This window comes from Lates calcarifer, linkage group LG12 (assembly GCF_001640805.2).
Source record: "Lates calcarifer isolate ASB-BC8 linkage group LG12, TLL_Latcal_v3, whole genome shotgun sequence".
NCBI classification, from domain to species: domain Eukaryota; kingdom Metazoa; phylum Chordata; class Actinopteri; family Centropomidae; genus Lates; species Lates calcarifer.
In genome coordinates, this window is record NC_066844.1 from 19,127,857 (window position 1) to 19,141,837 (window position 13,981).

Below are 13,981 nucleotides of genomic sequence, written 5' to 3' on the forward strand. Positions count from 1 at the left end.
ACATTTTTTGACCATTTTTGACGCCATACTATACTGTGACATTTTTTGACCATTTTTGACGCCATACTATACTGTGACATTTTTTGGTGACTTTTGACGCCATATTATACTATGACATTTTTTGGTGATTTTTGACACCATACTATACTATGACATTTTTTGGTGATTTTTGACCATTTTTGACGCCATACTATTCTATGACATTTTTTGGTGATTTTTGACCATTTTTGACGCCATACTATTCTATGACATTTTTTGGTGATTTTTGACCATTTTTGACGCCATACTATACTATGACATTTTTTGGTGATTTTTGACCATTTTTGCCGCCATACTATTCTATGACATTTTTTGGTGATTTTTGACCATTTTTGATGCCATAATATACTATGACATTTTTTGGTGATTTTTGACGCCATACTATACTATGACATTTTTTTGGTGATTTTTGACGCCATACTATACTATGACATTTTTTGACCGTTTTTGACGCCATACTATACTATGACATTTTTTGACAGTTTTTGACGCCATAATATACTATGACATTTTTTGGTGATTTTTGACGCCATACTATACTATGACATTTTTTGGTGATTTTTGACATCATACTATACTATGACATTTTTTGACCGTTTTCGACGCCATACTATACTGTGACATTTTTTGACCGTTTTTGACGCCATACTATACTGTGACATTTTTTGGTGATTTTTGACACCATACTACAGTATGACATTTTTTGACAGTTTTTGACGCCATACTATACTGTGATATTTTTTGGGGATTTTTGACGCCATACTATATTATGACATTTTTTGGTGATTTTTGACGCCATACTATACTATGACATTTTTTGACCGTTTTTGACGCCATACTATTCTATGACATTTTTTGGTGATTTTTGACCATTTTTGACGCCATACTATACTATGACTTTTTTTGGTAGTTTTTGACGCCATACTATACTATGACATTTTTTGACCGTTTTTGACGCCATACTATTCTATGACATTTTTTGGTGATTTTTGACGCCATACTATACTGTGACATTTTTTGGTGATTTTTGACACCATACTATACTATGACATTTTTTGAACATTTTTGACAGTTTTTGACGCCATACTATACTGTGACATTTTTTGACCATTTTTGACGCCATACTATACTGTGACATTTTTTGGTGACTTTTGACGCCATATTATACTATGACATTTTTTGGTGATTTTTGACACCATACTATACTATGACATTTTTTGGTGATTTTTGACGCCATACTATACTATGACATTTTTTTGGTGATTTTTGACGCCATACTACACTATGACATTTTTTGACCATTTTTGACGCCATACTATACTATGACATTTTTTGACCGTTGTTGACGCCATACTATACTATGACATTTTTTGACCGTTTTTGACGCCATACTATACTATGACATTTTTGGAACGTTTTTGATGCCATACTATACTATGACATTTTTTGACTGTTTTTGACGCCATACTATACTATGACATTTTTTGACAGTTTTTGACGCCATACTATACTAGGACATTTTTTGACAGTTTTTGACACCATACTATACTATGACATTTTTTGGTGACTTTTGACGCCATACTATACTGTGACATTTTTTGACGGCATACTATACTATGACATTTTTTGGTGATTTTTGACACCATACTATACTATGACATTTGTTGAACATTTTTGACACCATACTATACTATGACATTTTTTGACAGTTTTTGACGCCATACTATACTATGACATTTTTTGACCGTTTTTGACGCCATACTATACTATGACTTTTTTTGACAGTTTTTGACGCCATACTATACTATGACATTTTTTGACCATTTTTGATGCCATACTATACTATGACTTTTTTTGGGTGATTTTTGATGCCATAATATACTATGACATTTTTTGACCATTTTTGACGCCATACTATACTATGACGTTTTTGACAGTCTTTGACGCCATACTATACTATGACATTTTTTGACCGTTTTTGACGCCATACTATACTATGACATTTTTGGAACGTTTTTGACGCCATACTATACTATGACATTTTTTGACCATTTTTGACGCCATACTATACTATGACATTTTTTTGGTGATTTTTGACACCATACTATACTATGACATTTTTTGGTGATTTTTGACGCCATACTATACTATGACATTCTTTGACCATTTTTGACCGTTTTTGACGCCATACCATACTATGACATTTTTTGACCGTTTTTGACGCCATACTATACTATGACATTTTCTGACACATCACTGACATTCTTTAGCTGTTTTTACAATATTTAATGCCTTACTATATTAAGATGCTGTTATCCCCCATTATACTAAGAAATTTTTATGTTTTACCATACAGTCACAGTTTCATGACATTTTTGACATCTGTTCTGAATTACCTTGGGGCCTTTGTCCTGGTCTCCAAGAACTTCTTCATTGTACGAAGACTCTCTATGATCATGGACTACGTCTCTGTCATCATCTCCTGAAGCACCAACACCACCACATATTGAGGAAAAAGTAAAATGATTGTTAATTGTTTATCTATCAACTAGTCACTGAAGCAGTTGTATGTTACTGTGAACTGCACAATAAACACTACCAGGATTTTAACTTGTGTTTTTTATTATACTTCAGTAAAAAGTTGGGAGTATTTCTTCCACCACAGATGGTCACATACAGAATCATTATTTCAACCTTCTTCTTATGATCTCATATTTAAAATGTCTTTGTTTTGTGTTGTTTTCATTTAATAATGTGGTTATGTGAAAACTTTCAAGTAATTAAGTGTAGAGCTGGTCGTTATAAACTGTAAAGATATTTTTTCAAATAACCTCTGATCATTAAAATGAATACACTAATGAACAACTCGCTCCAATATTTTATTTGGAGACTTGATATTGTTTTGTACAGTGTAGTCTAATATGCCTACCTCATACACATAATTAAGACTTTCTCATCATGTACAATCAAACTGAAGTCAAGATATTTTTCAATCCCACTTTGTCTGATCCTTAACAATAACAGTTGACAGTTTTGAAACCTTAATATAATGTGGCATTTTTACATACAGATTACGTTTACTGTTACCTCTAATATTAGAGTACTTTTACTATTACATATTATATTTCTTATTACATATTACTTCTAAAATTTACAGATAACTTTTACTGCTACATGTAGTAACAGATTACTTTAACTATTATATCTTACTTCTGATATTTCTAATTACTTTTACATTATTTCTATTAATACAAATTATTTCTGCATTATCTTTATACTACAGATTACTTCTATTACTCTTTTCTGACACATTGAATACTGAACATAAGCAGTTTAATGTCAGTGCTCTGTGTTGGACAATTGATGTAAAAGTGTTTGGGAGTTACCTGGAGGCCTCTGTCCTGGTCTCAAAGAACTTCCTCATTTTACAAAGACTCTCTGTGATCGTGGACTATGTCTCTGTGATCGTGGACAATGTCTCTGAGATTATGGACAAAGTCTCTGTGATCATGGTCAATGTCTTTGTGATCGTGGACGATGTCTCTGAGATCATAGACGGCGTCTCTGTGATCATCGACAATGTCTCCATGATCGCGGGCAGTGCCGTCAAATCGGTGACCCCCGTCTCCGCCGATTCTATCGCAAGGTCTCTACGAAGCATGGGACAATGTCTCTGATCATGGACAACGTCTCTCTCATCTTTGACAAGGTCTCTGCGATCGTGGACAATGTCTCTGATCGAGGACGATGTCTCCCTCATCCTCAACAATGTCTCTCCGATCATGGACCATGTCTCTGCGATCGTGGACGATGTCGTGGATGAAGTGGTGACACCTGGAGGAAATCACAGAGAAACATTCAAAGGAAAATGAGCAATACACTACTACCTATTCCTCATCAACAGTTTCACCATGAAAACACAGAGAAATATTCAATATTGCAGCTGAACCACAACATGTAACAAACATTAAAGGGCTGTTTCAGAAAATGAATAGCTGACTGTCATCACCTCCTGAAGAACCAACAACAACAAATACTTAGGAAAAAGTAAAATGATTATTAATTATGCGTCTATCAACTAATCACTGAAGCAGTCGTATGGTACTGTGAACTGCACAACAATAATGAACATCATCAGTTAAGTCAGTTTTAGAATGCAAGATTTTAACTTGTGTTGTTTATTATACTTCAGTAAAAAGTCAGAGTATTTCTTCCACCACAGATAGTCTCATACAGAATCATTACTTCACATTTCAACCTTCTTCTTATGAACACATATTTAAAATGTCTTTGTTTTGTGTTGTTTTCATTTAATGAATAACAACCAAATTTACAAACATCTTAACAGCAACTTACGTGAAAACTTTTAAGTAACGAAGTGTAAAGATATTGTTTCAAATCGCCCTCTGACCAGCAATTAAAATGAATACACTAATGAACAACTCACTCCAATATTTTATTTGGAGACTTGATATTGTTTTGTACAGTGTAGTCTAATATGCCTACCTCATACACATAATTAAGACTTTCTCATCATGTACAATCAAACTGAAGTCAAGACATTTTTCAATCCCACTTTGTCTGATCCTTAACAATAACAGTTGACAGTTTTGAAACCTTAATATAATGTGACATTTTTACATACAGATTACGTTTACTGTTACCTCTAATATTAGAGTACTTTTACTATTACATATTATATTTCTTATTACATATTACTTCTAAAATTTACAGATAACTTTTACTGCTACATGTAGTAACAGATTACTTTAACTATTATATCTTACTTCTGATATTTCTAATTACTTTTACATTATTTCTATTAATACAAATTATTTCTGCATTATCTTTATACTACAGATTACTTCTATTACACTTTTCTGACACATTGAATACTGAACATAAGCAGTTTAATGTCAGTGCTCTGTGTTGGACAATTGATGTAAAAGTGTTTGGGAGTTACCTGGAGGCCTCTGTCCTGGTCTCAAAGAACTTCTTCATTTTACAAAGACTCTCTGTGATCGTGGACTACGTCTCTGTGATCGTGGACAATGTCTCTGAGATTATGGACAAAGTCGCTGTGATCATGGTCAATGTCTTTGTGATCGTGGACGATGTCTCTGAGATCATAGACGGCGTCTCTGTGATCATCGACAATGTCTCCATGATCGCGGGCAGTGCCGTCAAATCGGTGACCCCCGTCTCCGCCGATTCTATCGCAAGGTCTCTACGAAGCATGGGACAATGTCTCTGATCATGGACAACGTCTCTCTCATCTTTGACAAGGTCTCTGCGATCGTGGACAATGTCTCTGATCGAGGACGATGTCTCCCTCATCCTCAACAATGTCTCTCCGATCATGGACCATGTCTCTGCGATCGTGGACGATGTCGTGGATGAAGTGGTGGCACCTGGAGGAAATCACAGAGAAACATTCAAAGGAAAATGAGCAATACACTACTACCTATTCCTCATCAACAGTTTCACCATGAAAACACAGAGAAATATTCAATATTGCAGCTGAACCACAACATGTAACAAACATTAAAGGGCTGTTTCAGAAAATGAATAGCTGACTGTCATCACCTCCTGAAGAACCAACAACAACAAATACTTAGGAAAAAGTAAAATGATTATTAATTATGCGTCTATCAACTAATCACTGAAGCAGTCGTATGGTACTGTGAACTGCACAATAATGAACATCATCAGTTAAGTCAGTTTTAGAATGCAAGATTTTAACTTGTGTTGTTTATTATACTTCAGTAAAAAGTCAGAGTATTTCTTCCACCACAGATGGTCTCATACAGAATCATTACTTCACATTTCAACCTTCTTCTTATGAACACATATTTAAAATGTCTTTGTTTTGTGTTGTTTTCATTTAATGAATAACAACCAAATTTACAAACATCTTAACAGCAACTTACGTGAAAACTTTTAAGTAACGAAGTGTAAAGATATTTTTTCAAATCGCCCTCTGACCAGCAATTAAAATGAATACACTAATGAACAACTCACTCCAATATTTTATTTGGAGACTTGATATTGTTTTGTACAGTGTAGTCTAATATGCCTACCTCATACACATAATTAAGACTTTCTCATCATGTACAATCAAACTGAAGTCAAGATATTTTTCAATCCCACTTTGTCTGATCCTTAACAATAACAGTTGACATTTTTGAAACCTTAATATAATGTGACATTTTTACATACAGATTACTTTTACTGTTACCTCTAATATTAGAGTACTTTTACTATTACATATTATATTTCTTATTACATATTACTTTTAAATTTACAGTTAACTTTTACTGCTACATGCAGTAACAGATTACTTTAACTATTATATCTTACTTCTGATATTTCTAATTACTTTTACATTATTTCTATTAATACAAATTATTTCTGCATTATCTTTATACTACAGATTACTTCTATTACACTTTTCTGACACATTGAATACTGAACATAAGCAGTTTAATGTCAGTGCTCTGTGTTGGACAATTGATGTAAAAGTGTTTGGGAGTTACCTGGAGGCCTCTGTCCTGGTCTCAAAGAACTTCTTCATTTTACAAAGACTCTCTGTGATCGTGGACTACGTCTCTGTGATCGTGGACAATGTCTCTGAGATTATGGACAAAGTCGCTGTGATCATGGTCAATGTCTTTGTGATCGTGGATGATGTCTCTGAGATCATAGACGGCGTCTCTGTGATCATCGACAATGTCTCCATGATCGCGGGCAGTGCCGTCAAATCGGTGACCCCCGTCTCCGCCGATTCTATCGCAAGGTCTCTACGAAGCATGGGACAATGTCTCTGATCATGGACAACGTCTCTCTCATCTTTGACAAGGTCTCTGCGATCGTGGACAATGTCTCTGATCGAGGACGATGTCTCCCTCATCCTCAACAATGTCTCTCCGATCATGGACCATGTCTCTGCGATCGTGGACGATGTCGTGGATGAAGTGGTGGCACCTGGAGGAAATCACAGAGAAACATTCAAAGGAAAATGAGCAATACACTACTACCTATTCCTCATCAACAGTTTCACCATGAAAACACAGAGAAATATTCAATATTGCAGCTGAACCACAACATGTAACAAACATTAAAGGGCTGTTTCAGAAAATGAATAGCTGACTGTCATCACCTCCTGAAGAACCAACAACAACAAATACTTAGGAAAAAGTAAAATGATTATTAATTATGCGTCTATCAACTAATCACTGAAGCAGTCGTATGGTACTGTGAACTGCACAATAATGAACATCATCAGTTAAGTCAGTTTTAGAATGCAAGATTTTAACTTGTGTTGTTTATTATACTTCAGTAAAAAGTCAGAGTATTTCTTCCATCACAGATGGTCTCATACAGAATCATTACTTCACATTTCAACCTTCTTCTTATGAACACATATTTAAAATGTCTTTGTTTTGTGTTGTTTTCATTTAATGAATAACAACCAAATTTACAAACATCTTAACAGCAACTTACGTGAAAACTTTTAAGTAACGAAGTGTAAAGATATTTTTTCAAATCGCCCTCTGACCAGCAATTAAAATGAATACACTAATGAACAACTCACTCCAATATTTTATTTGGAGACTTGATATTGTTTTGTACAGTGTAGTCTAATATGCCTACCTCATACACATAATTAAGACTTTCTCATCATGTACAATCAAACTGAAGTCAAGATATTTTTCAATCCCACTTTGTCTGATCCTTAACAATAACAGTTGACATTTTTGAAACCTTAATATAATGTGACATTTTTACATACAGATTACGTTTACTGTTACCTCTAATATTAGAGTACTTTTACTATTACATATTATATTTCTTATTACATATTACTTTTAAATTTACAGTTAACTTTTACTGCTACATGCAGTAACAGATTACTTTAACTATTATATCTTACTTCTGATATTTCTAATTACTTTTACATTATTTCTATTAATACAAATTATTTCTGCATTATCTTTATACTACAGATTACTTCTATTACACTTTTCTGACACATTGAATACTGAACATAAGCAGTTTAATGTCAGTGCTCTGTGTTGGACAATTGATGTAAAAGTGTTTGGGAGTTACCTGGAGGCCTCTGTCCTGGTCTCAAAGAACTTCTTCATTTTACAAAGACTCTCTGTGATCGTGGACTACGTCTCTGTGATCGTGGACAATGTCTCTGAGATTATGGACAAAGTCGCTGTGATCATGGTCAATGTCTTTGTGATCGTGGACGATGTCTCTGAGATCATAGACGGCGTCTCTGTGATCATCGACAATGTCTCCATGATCGCGGGCAGTGCCGTCAAATCGGTGACCCCCGTCTCCGCCGATTCTATCGCAAGGTCTCTACGAAGCATGGGACAATGTCTCTGATCATGGACAACGTCTCTCTCATCTTTGACAAGGTCTCTGCGATCGTGGACAATGTCTCTGATCGAGGACGATGTCTCCCTCATCCTCAACAATGTCTCTCCGATCATGGACCATGTCTCTGCGATCGTGGACGATGTCGTGGATGAAGTGGTGACACCTGGAGGAAATCACAGAGAAACATTCAAAGGAAAATGAGCAATACACTACTACCTATTCCTCATCAACAGTTTCACCATGAAAACACAGAGAAATATTCAATATTGCAGCTGAACCACAACATGTAACAAACATTAAAGGGCTGTTTCAGAAAATGAATAGCTGACTGTCATCACCTCCTGAAGAACCAACAACAACAAATACTTAGGAAAAAGTAAAATGATCATTAATTATGCGTCTATCAACTAATCACTGAAGCAGTCGTATGTTACTGTGAACTGCACAACAATGAACATCATCAGTTAAGTCAGTTTTAGAATGCAAGATTTTAACTTGTGTTGTTTATTATACTTCAGTAAAAAGTCAGAGTATTTCTTCCACCACAGATGGTCTCATACAGAATCATTACTTCACATTTCAACCTTCTTCTTATGAACACATATTTAAAAAGTCTTTGTTTTGTGTTGTTTTTATTTAATGAATAACAACCAAATTTACAAAAATCTTAACAGCAACTTATGTTCCCGCAATCATGGAAACTTTTAAGTAACTAAGTGTAGAACTGGTCGTTATAAACTGTAAAGATATTTTTTCAAATCACCCTCTGACCAACAGTTAAAATGAACACACTAATGAACAACTCACTCCAATATTTTATCCTGGTCTCAAAGAACTTCATTGTACGAAGACTCTGTGTGATCGTGGACTACATCTCTGTTATAGTGGGCAATGTCTCTGAGATTATGGACAATGTCTCTGGTCATAGATGATGTCTCCCTCATCCTAGACAATGTCTCTCTGATCATGGACCATGTCTCTTCGATCAAGGACGACGTCATGGATGAAGTGGTGACACCTGGAGGAAATCAAGGAGAAACATATAACGAGAACCTATTCCTCATCAACAGTAACCATGAAAACACAAATATTCAACATTAAAGCTTTAAGAGAGAGGAGTGTCTCAGAAAATGGGTTGTTTACTGTCAAATATTATAAGAAAAAGCATCACATCTTTAAGAATCAATAACAATAAATTGTGGTATTTTTAATTATACCTCAGTCCACAGGCAGAAAATTAACTAACAACAATTTTGAGTTTTATATCTAGTGTAAAACAAATTATTACATCTAATACTATTTTCTTGCAATTTATAGACACAACTTATCAGATTTTACTGTATTCAATACCAAACTCATTAAATATCAAGGATTTAAATGATGAACTGTTACTAACATTAATTATTCAGATCATCAACACATATTTTTCAGACTGGATAAATCTTAAGGACACATACCTGTTTGGTTTGTAAGGTGAGAACCGGTATTTCTGTCCAGGCTGCAGCAGCTGAACAAATAAACCTGGAAAACACAAGTTCAACAAACCTCATTAAAATAGTCAGAATAGTTCACCTCCAGAATACAACACACAAACTTAACATTAGAACTTTGACAATCACACTCTTTGAAGTGGATAACTTAATTATGTTACTAGATTATGACTTTATTTTTAAAATAGTTTTTATGACGATTTCTAACGGTAATTTCAGCTCATACATTGTGACCAACTCTTGAGGCTTACAAGGAGGAGCATAGAGTTAAAAATCTAGTTCTCAAGCTTGTATTTAACACAAAACTGAGCTCAGTAAGGTCTCATGTCAATGCAAAGAAATTTCTAATCAATAATATACACAACAACATCACATCAATTGATGGCAATGGACAGATTACTACCACAAAGCTACAAAGACACACAAAACGACAAAGAGGCAAAAAACCGAGTCGCAAAATGATCACAATGAGATGCTTAACTGCCACACTGAAACACAAAATGCCCACAAAGAAATGTTAAATCACCTGGAATAGACAAAAAAATACAAAGACACAATACAATGTAAAACAATCACAAAGAAGCTGACCATAAGTAGATGTACAACAACCAGTTAGAGCTGCAAAACTATGTAATACCACCACAAATAGACACAAAATTATCACATTGACATGATAATCTGCCATGAACTGACTTAAAATGACCAAGATGGAGCGCAAAATTACAGAAAAGCAGTAAAATGTCTGCAAAGTAATTGTAAAGAGATGCAAATGGGGTTGTAAACAGAAAAAAAAGAGTACTAAACCACCCTCCACAACTCATGTCAAGGATGCTTTAGTCACAGAAACACACTTTAACCCACGCAAATTAAAACAATGACAAATAGGAAAAAAACTAAAGACATCATTTAAAGGCTTATGCAACAGAACAACAAAATTATTCTCAATAATTGGCTTCAAAGAGACTAACCTATTTTTGGACGTATTTTACAAACTAAAATGGAGGGTTTATGTAGTCTTATCTATACAACCTATTCATTGAATATACCGGACAATTTAATCAAGAAAATTAATCAAGACCACTTCAACATTATAATTTAAGGAGAAGTGATATTGTGAAACCTTATGAAGAAGGGGGTTTAAATGCCATTGACTTTAATCCAATGAATGGTTCCATCAAGTTAAAATGGTTACAAAACTTTGTTAGACAAGGTGAAAGTTTTTGGTCTGATATCCCATTCGAAATCTTTAGTAATTTTGGCCGTATAGATGTTCTGTTAAAATGTGAATTTGATATTTCTAGACTGCCTGTCAAGCTGTCCACTTTCCATCAATAAGTTTTCCATTACTGGAAACTGATATATAAACATAACTTTACCCCACACACAGTCCCAATATGGAATAATCAATGCATACTAATTAGGAGAAATCTTTTTTTTTTACACATTTTTACAAGGAATGGATGCAGAAAGGTATCTGGTCGATTATACACTTATTAGTTAATTGTGGTAATGTTTTAACATGGTGATTTCTTTGCAAAATACAACCCTGTTTGCTCTAGGAGGCACTTTACTTCTGTAATTAAGGCCATCCCACCAAGCAATGATTCTGTTAATCAAAGCTGCCCTTATAACTCTGTGATTATTCCACAAGAACCTTTGCTAATTATAGATGGATACTGCTTCTTGAACAAAAAATGCAACAAATTATTAAGAACTCATCTCACTTCAATCTGTTTCCCCTCACAATTGAACACAATTGAAAATATAAGTTCCAACAATGTACAAACAGATTTATCTCCAAAATAAGAACCAGTTACCTTTCTTTCCCATTTCCACCTAAAGTAAAGAAAGTCCACTTTAAAATGTTGAATGAAATGTATCCGTCCAACGATCTTTTACATCAACTATTTAATTTAGATTTGAATATTTGTACTTTCTGTGGATCTGATATTGAAACAACTGAGCATTTATTTTTCTCATGTAGCTTGACCAGGACCTTTTGAAATATGTTTCAGCACTGGTTAACTTCCAAAGAAATACAAATCCAAAATATAAATCCAAAATATATAATGAAAACACAGAGTTTGGTTTTCATATGGAGAACAAAAAAGTGAATGAAAATGAGTTTGAAATGATATTGGTGTCCTAGCCACCAATATTTAATGTATATTTAAATGAAATAATCTTCTTAAAAAAAAAAAAAAACTTTAAGTATTGTAACCCTACAAAAGCAATATATCTTCAAAATTATCTATGTAGCTTAATCCCTGACTGACCTCTTGGTTTGCTTTTGTGTTGTTTTGTTTTTTACTTTTTATAATTATTTTTAGATGCCTTAAGTTTTATATATGTTGTTACCGCTCGATCAGTTCCTGGAACTACTAACTGAATTATAATTTCTTGAAATTGAAGTTCCATTGTATTATATGAACGTTTGCAGAAAGTAAAAACAGCCAGGAAGAGACCTAAAATGATATAGAATGACCACATATAGCCACAAACCGACGACAACGACATGATAAACGAACTTAAAATGACCAGGATGGAACACAAAGATACAAAGAGATGCAAAATGTCGGTAAAGTGACTGTTAACAATTACAACAGGGATTTAAACACACTGTTAAGAGCTTGTTGTGTTTTTACCCATCTAGGTTGGGGGTCCACAACTCATGTCAGGGACGCCTCAATCACGGAAACACAAACACACTCTTACCCACATGATATTTAAAAGACTGAAAAAGGCAAATAAGCTCAAATGATAAAGAGAAGGCTATTGCTAACACTCGCCGCTAACGCTAGCCACCAGCTAGCTCGCTCCTTAGCCTTACCTTCGCGCCGCAGGTGTAGCCTCCAGCCTCATTTGTGTTCGACAAAAAAGCAGCTCCAAGTCTTCTTTTAGCATCCGGGCTTCTTCAGTAACTAAGTTATCTCACAGTACTGACAAACCGAGGCAATGGTTCCAACGTTGGTTTTAATCTGTTCCCTCAACTTCGTTTCTCCGCCCCTCTCTGAAGCTGATGACGACACAAGACGCAACCAATGACAACACACGCAAGCCAACAACGCAAAAAACGCCCATTGGCTAGCTGAATCTATTCCGCCTAGCAACCAGTCTGATTTCTCTTATAATACATCCATGAGTGACAGTGATTGGATATTTACTGACTCTGGCGAGTGCAGCGCACACGCACGCACACACACACAGAGGGAGTGAATGCTGAGGGGTGTCTGTTGGAGGGTTACAGAGATGAGATGTATAACTTGTATTTCTTTCGTCGGACTTTTAAACTACTCCGATTAATTGCTTTAACCTTAAACACATTCATTTGTGGGTAATCTATTAGAAAGTGTTTTCTTAACTTCTAAAAGTTGAATTTGAGGGACAAGACGTATTTGCATAGAGCCGGCCCCGATGCTGGCAGTATTTGTGGGCTGGGCTCAGTGAAAAACTGAAATGTAAAAAGAACATGTTGTATTTTTATGGCCCATGACAGACTGGACCTACAGGCATTTCTTGTTTGAGCCATGAAGTCATGGCCAAGAAATAGTTCCAGCACATAACTCACAATATTAAAGAGTATATTAGTGGGCTTTAGAGGACCTGCTAACTAGTTGTTGCTGCCTTCACATTAACTGAAGACATTTTTGTCTTATCAATTGTCTCATCCAGCTCTGAACATGAAAGCAAGTGAGTGTAGTTAGCTTGCTATTCAGCTTGGTCTCATGAAATAGCATTTGGATAACCAGCCAGGTCATTTTGGATGTCATTACTACACCTTTTTGTCAGTTCAGCTGTCATTTCATGGCATGTGATTTAACCCCTAACCTCCCATCTCACCTGAGAGGACATAAAATGATATATGAAAAGCTTAATATGTACAGAATTTGGCATGGGATTTGTATGCAATCCAACACAACACAATCACGTTGAACAGTTTCAGTCACAAAAAGTGGAGCCTGAAATACTTAAATCAAATCCTATAAAATATTATTTTAGTAATATGTCTTTTCAGCATCTGTCCATTTATCCATCCATTTTCTAAGCTGTTTATCCTG

General features: G+C 34.9%; 1 long non-coding RNA gene across 1 annotated transcript in view; it reads right to left on the reverse strand.

The window, feature by feature from the left end:
• The window catches only part of LOC127143081 (uncharacterized), a 21,387-nt gene extending 8,467 nt beyond the window's left edge, over positions 1-12,920 (reverse strand). The window contains exons 1-6 of the long non-coding RNA XR_007814258.1: positions 12,754-12,920; positions 9,891-9,954; positions 9,241-9,451; positions 8,149-8,596; positions 3,426-3,873; positions 2,436-2,521 (exon numbers count right to left, since the gene is read on the reverse strand). This is a non-coding gene — a long non-coding RNA (uncharacterized LOC127143081). The remainder of the gene's footprint in view (positions 1-2,435; positions 2,522-3,425; positions 3,874-8,148; positions 8,597-9,240; positions 9,452-9,890; positions 9,955-12,753) is intronic.
• Positions 12,921-13,981: the final 1,061 nt, after the last annotated feature.